The sequence below is a fragment of the Anas acuta genome, chromosome 1, assembly GCF_963932015.1.
Source record: "Anas acuta chromosome 1, bAnaAcu1.1, whole genome shotgun sequence".
Taxonomy (NCBI): Eukaryota; Metazoa; Chordata; class Aves; order Anseriformes; family Anatidae; genus Anas; species Anas acuta.
In genome coordinates this window covers 180,949,931-180,955,930 of record NC_088979.1, presented here as the reverse complement: position 1 = coordinate 180,955,930, position 6,000 = coordinate 180,949,931, and the positions used below count along the sequence as shown (strand labels likewise).

Below are 6,000 nucleotides of genomic sequence, written 5' to 3'. Positions count from 1 at the left end.
CGCTGGGCAGCAGGGAAAGGACACAAATTCGCACAACTCAAAATTAGTTCTACAGCTATATTCAAAAATCATCCTCAAGCCACTTGAACAACCTGAGCCTCCTTGCTTTCTCTGTTTAAGGCTTTGCAGTTCCCACTGAAGTGTTTCATAACAAACTTAATTAACCCCCCAATCATGCAGCCAGATATATTTCAGGTGGGTTTTCCATTAGCAAGTTTTCTGTGCCCAAAGATTACATCACATCACTAAACTCACTTGGCTATAGCAGGTGACACAAGCCAAAGAAGAAAGAAAGAAAATTGCTTGTTTAAGAGTGAGAGAGAGGTCATGAGTGAGAGGAGAGCTTTCACATTCAGTATGGAGGAGCCAGGATTTCTCCGATGACTCTGAAGCAGATCTAACAGATGTTGATGAGAAAGCAATTGAGGTAGGTAAATTCTAAGAAGCGTGGTTTTTGTTTTTTATTTTTTTATTTTCAAAATCTGTGTACACTTATGATAAAAGGAATATAATAATGTTTTGGAAACCCCATTAAGTCTTGTATCCGCTTACGTTCAGTTATCGTGATGTGTTCAAAAATAAACCCTGAGTGGGAGTCTTGGATAAGGAAACATAAAATGCTGCATTCTTTTCATGCCAAGAAACTTTAAGAGTGCATATGACTTGCATTGTTTCAACAAGTAGAAAGGTAGTAGGTTATCTAAGCAGAAGGATCATTCCTAGGTCTGTAACTCTATGTGATGACAGTGTATCATACTGAACTGTGGAAATATATTGATTGACTTTAAATACCTGAGGGTTCCCGAGTACTCTGTGCAGAAAGGCATAAATTCTGGTCTAATGAAACCAGTACTAAACCGATATCACTCAACCAAAATCGCAATCAGTGAAGAATAGAAAACAGGAAAAAAAAATATGTTGTGTAAGGTTGGTGATGTAAAAAATTCAGAATCAGGCCTACATCTAAAGACTTCAGGAGATTAAAAAAAAAAAGGCTTTTGTTCTTCCCCTCTCCCCAGAGGTATCTCTATGTTCTTTATGTTGATTTAGTTGTTAGTTTTAGTGGTAGCTACTGTTATGCTTTATTGGAAGTGTTTTCTATTACCTATTATAAAAATCACATTGCATCAGGAGATAACTATATCATGTTGGCAATCAAGAGTCATTTGTTTCATGGAACTTTAGCATCACATTTAAATGTCAATGCATTACTTACTGCATACTGATAATTAGTTAACTTTAATATATTTCATAATTGGATCAGACAGCTTACAGAAGATGGAAAAAAAAAAACACAAGGCAAATGATTCCAGTGTCCTTCAATGCCATATTTCCAGTGTAACACAGGACTTACTCAAGTCTGAGTTGGAGTATGAAGGTCAGTGAGAGCAGATTTGGGACCAGAGTCCTAGCTCCAGACAATATGCAGGCTAAGTCAAATATGATGGTGAAACCGCAGTGAACTATTATATAATGTTTTTATTTTGTGTCCAAGATCTTGGAAAAGTTATGCCTGATATAGTATTGGAAACAGAGTCAAACTACAACTGCAAGACTGAAGGCTGAAAGGCTGAATGACCAACGGAATATCAAATCCAATTGAATAAGTGTCAGAAACCACATGAGCTGTCTAGTATATCATCCTAGACAAGGCAAAGAAAACACTCGCAGTTTATGGTACAGGTCAAGCTAGCAGCTGTTTTCATTAAGCAGTATAGAGAAGGGGATTGTATTTCAGAGGTGGCTAACAGCAATATACAGGTATGATCTCTGCTGTACAATGTGCCCTCAGTGCCTAAGGATGGGAATGGCTCCATTTCATTTACCAGTAAGATGCAACCAGGGAGGTATAGTATCAACACTGAAATACAGAATATACTGCCTTTTGTATATATAAAAACATTATTTTCAACTTAAGTATTTTAACAGCATTTGGCATTAGAGGTTTTGCCTTGCAGACGTACACCCACCACTGCACACAATTATTCATATAAGCATCTCTTCATTTATGGCTTACAGAACATCACAGGTGTGTTTAGAATTCATTGTGCATAATCTTTAAAGGTCAGTGCACATATTTACAGTATTGCTGCATGAAGATTTGCTGCTAAATGTAATTTTAGGTCACAGTACTTACACTCCAGCTGATGTCAGAAAGGAGAAAGGAATGAAGACAGCATAAGTATCATAACGGGAGCAGATTGTAAAGAAGACAAATTTTATATTATTTATTTGAGGGGAAAAACAAACAAACAAAAACAAAACAAACAAAACCCAGAAAAGTTCAGTCCAAAAACAGACTCTTTCAGAACTTTATAAACAATTAGGAACAAGATGAGCGTGGAAACTAGTTTGGAAACTTAATTGTAGCTAAAGTGATAATGGTGTTTTAATGAATGTTTATAGACTGAATATTCACTGCAATATGTTAGTCTTCCTTTTCGCTTCTTATCTTTTTCTTTGACAAACACAGCAGTGTTTTTATTTTACTCCATATTACATTAGAGTGCTATTCAATATAGTGTTACAATGTCTGTTTAGACATCATGTGGAAGAACAGGGCACTTAAGGAAGCCATGTGATGGCACTTAAGGAAGCCATGTGATAGTAATAGTATCTTAGCTGTAATTGGATAAGTATTTGTATTTCCCTTTATATCAATTGAAGAATCTAAGTGTCCTTCTGGAATATGTTTATTGCAATCGATAGATAAGTTTCTTGCCATTGTAACACTACCCAGTATTCTCAGTTTCTAGTAGCGCTGGTCCCTGTTGTGTTCCACATATGTACAAAGTATTGCTGTATTTTTAATTTTTGGTGTTTTGGTTAAGGGTGATTGGATATAATAAAAGGATGTGCCTTATAAATGTATCATGAAAATTATAGGAACACAATGACCTTGTGTACTAAAGAAAGAAGAGTTAATTTGTTAACCACAGACAAAAAGAAAAATAACTGAATGACAAAGAAGGGCAGTCATTCATTCGTGTACTAGCTAAATTAAATACACTACATTAAATTTCTTTTTCATGAATATCTATGCTTATATATAGACCAGAACTCCCATCTGTTTTCATGTTAAAACTAAAGGGACCAAAAAAAAAAAAAAAAAAAAAAAAGAGAGATAAAAGGATATACCTAGGAAGAAAAACAAAAACAAAAAAATGTTGATCTGTTTAAGTTTCATAACAAAAGCATAAGTTGCATTCATGTCAGAGAAAATATTCTCCATTACTTTTTGGATCAGATTTTTCTGTGGAATTACTCACGGTGGTGTAAATGAGAAAATAAATTGATCTTTGATTTTCATCAAATTCATCAAAGATTTAAATTCATCAAACTTTCCTCATCATTCTTTAAAAAAAGGTATGTTATAACAAAGACCATTTCTCCAAGAATGGATGAAGCTATGAGGCTATCTCACTTCCAGGTCAATGCTTCCTGCGGTAGCCCAGCTCAGCAGGAAAAAACAAATCCTTACCACAACAGCTTTTTGGTTATCTGGGCAAAATTAATTGGCAGTCTCTGGAAAAAAAACTAGCCACATAAACAAGACTGGGCTTGATGCTGCCTTTGGTGTTGCAGTGTAGCCTCCATTAAAAACAGCATAGGCAAGCTCTATTGCATGAGTGCAGAGCTGAGTAAAATTCTTCCTACTATGGAGATATAAATGAGCTGAGGGAAGTGAGGTAGGTGAGTTGAGTTTTTCAGAGTCATCATAATTCTCTACACACTTCTCTACACTTCCTCTGTAAATATCGAGGGCGCTTTTATTTATTTATTTATTTATTTTTGGACTAAGGTCCTACTTTCGGCTGCCTGCCTGCTAAATCAGCTAAGTTCAGGTCCATATATTGGGTTTGGCTTGTCAATCGGATATGGGCATGTTCAACAGGTTGTTGATAATCTGCCTCTTGAGAGTGAAGCAGATGGGAACTGCCTCTGCAGAGCTGTTGCCCAAATGAGACCTGTGTCAACATTCAGGCACAGGATATAGAAACCTGAGGGTAATTTAAAGGCTTCTTTTATAGATCTAGTCCTTGGGTGACTTGTCTAGTTCTTTAAGAAGCTTCTGGTAAAACAGAAACTCAGACCATACTCTTCACACTAAGTATTGGCAATTTGCTCTGCCTCATGAGCCCTGTGTTTCATGAAAAATACATATAAACCAAAAATTCCTCTTATTTAAAACTTTAGTGTCTTACCGTGTTTTGGATGTGCTTTGTGAGCTGCTCTCTTCACCTTCCTGTTAATTTTGTATCAAATTACCATTTCAGAGGGCACTGAAATAGACAGCATTTTTTTTCCTTACCCTTTCAAGTCTTCCTGAGGTTATTGTGAAACATATTCAAGCTGGGAGATGAGACAGGTTCTTCTGCTTAAATATGCTGATATAAAGCATACACTACTCCTTGGGCATCATGATGACCTTACTACCTGTTCTGTGAAACCCCAGGGCTCTCTCAGTGACAAAAGTCTGTGGTCTGGCAGGCTTCGGATTGCAAAGGGTTAGGTTACTTCAAGAAAGAAAAGGTTGGGAAAGAAAAACGCATGACAAGAAAAATCTTGTTTCATATAACTGAGTGCAAATAACCAAGGCTTTGCATGCACCTGAAAATTATCCTGGATTAAGATGGGATGTGTATATATGTATGTATGTATACGTGTATGTATATATATATATAAAGTACTACTGAATTCAGTAAAATTCTAAGCACAGATCTTATTCAAAATGAGAGTGAAGTTTCCTGGCATTACCTGCTTCCACAATTCTCGTCCTGGAATAAGTGTCTTAGTTTTTAATTTTTTTAAGGTAAGCATTCCCAAATAAAGTCTGTGTAGACAGACTTGATAGATGCCTGTTTACGAAAATACTTTGCTCTAGATTAGAAACAATTGAATATTACACACTTTAGCTGTAGAAGCATCAGAGTGAGAATTAGAGACCTGTGGGAGACCTTCTTTCTGGAGCAGCAGCTGGCAGGCAGCACCTCTCAAACAGCAGCAGGTACCTCTGTTTAAGCGGGTGAATTACAACTTTGTTTCATCACAGACATTTTTATTTCTGCTAATGTAAAAGAAGTATGCTGAAATAATCTGAATAGCAAACTGAGGCACATAGTGTGTAGATGTAACCTGGTTTTCTTTGGAAATAAAAGACAAGTAATATTTGGCCCAATTTGACAAGCTTTTAGATTTCAGCAGAAAAGGCTGTTTCCGTCAGTCTCTATTTCTACCCAAATTTCTCTGACCAGCTGTCCCATTCAGATTTTGTCTTCTTATAGTTTCTCACAGCACACATCTGTTGTCATTTAATCTGGTATAAAGTTACAGTGGATATACCACAGAGTACCATCTGGCCCAGAGTCTACAAATTACTTTGTATATATGCTTTTCTGCTTTTTAAGTCAGTCTTTACTCTTTCTATGAATTCAAGTTGCTAAACGGAATTACTTTCACGTTTTAGTTATTTCTTGTGTGCGAATACTTTTATTTTGGGATAAAAGCACAAACCATTGTTCCATTAAAAAAAAAAAATGGTTCAAGTGGTATAAAGAAAAAACTACGTTGAAGTATTTGGACAGATTGAAGTCCTGTCAGCGTAAGTTAAAATTTTGCTACTTTGTTGTAAATAGTCATTATAATATAACCTAAAACTCATCTAGTTGTGACAGCTACTATCCTGGCTATCATCATAGTTGACCAGAACTGGAAAAGTTATTCTCAGTAACTGGAAGTTTCATTATCAGTAAAATGAGCTCAGGTCTGTAAGCAGGTTTATGCACTCAGTGGAAGCTGTAGTAGGACATGGAAAGAACAATACTGAAAGGGTGAGAGCTGAATGGGCAGGGTCAGAGTCAGTCCCACATTGCAATTGAAACAGTGTGGGCACAGGGCAGATGGAACAAGCAGAAGCGATATATGCAGGCACAAAGTAGTGACAAGGCCTCTACACGTTACCAGGCCATGGGGCTCAGCATCTGGGTAGAAAACATGGAA

General features: G+C 36.5%; 1 long non-coding RNA gene across 2 annotated transcripts in view; it reads left to right on the top strand.

Moving 5' to 3' along the window:
- The first annotated feature begins 209 nt into the window (after positions 1-209).
- The window catches only part of LOC137850311 (uncharacterized), a 52,362-nt gene continuing 46,571 nt past the window's right edge, over positions 210-6,000 (top strand). The window contains exon 1 of one of the 2 annotated variants that reach the window (XR_011092462.1): positions 210-427. This is a non-coding gene — a long non-coding RNA (uncharacterized lncRNA). The remainder of the gene's footprint in view (positions 428-6,000) is intronic. The other variant, XR_011092461.1, reaches the window with a different exon arrangement.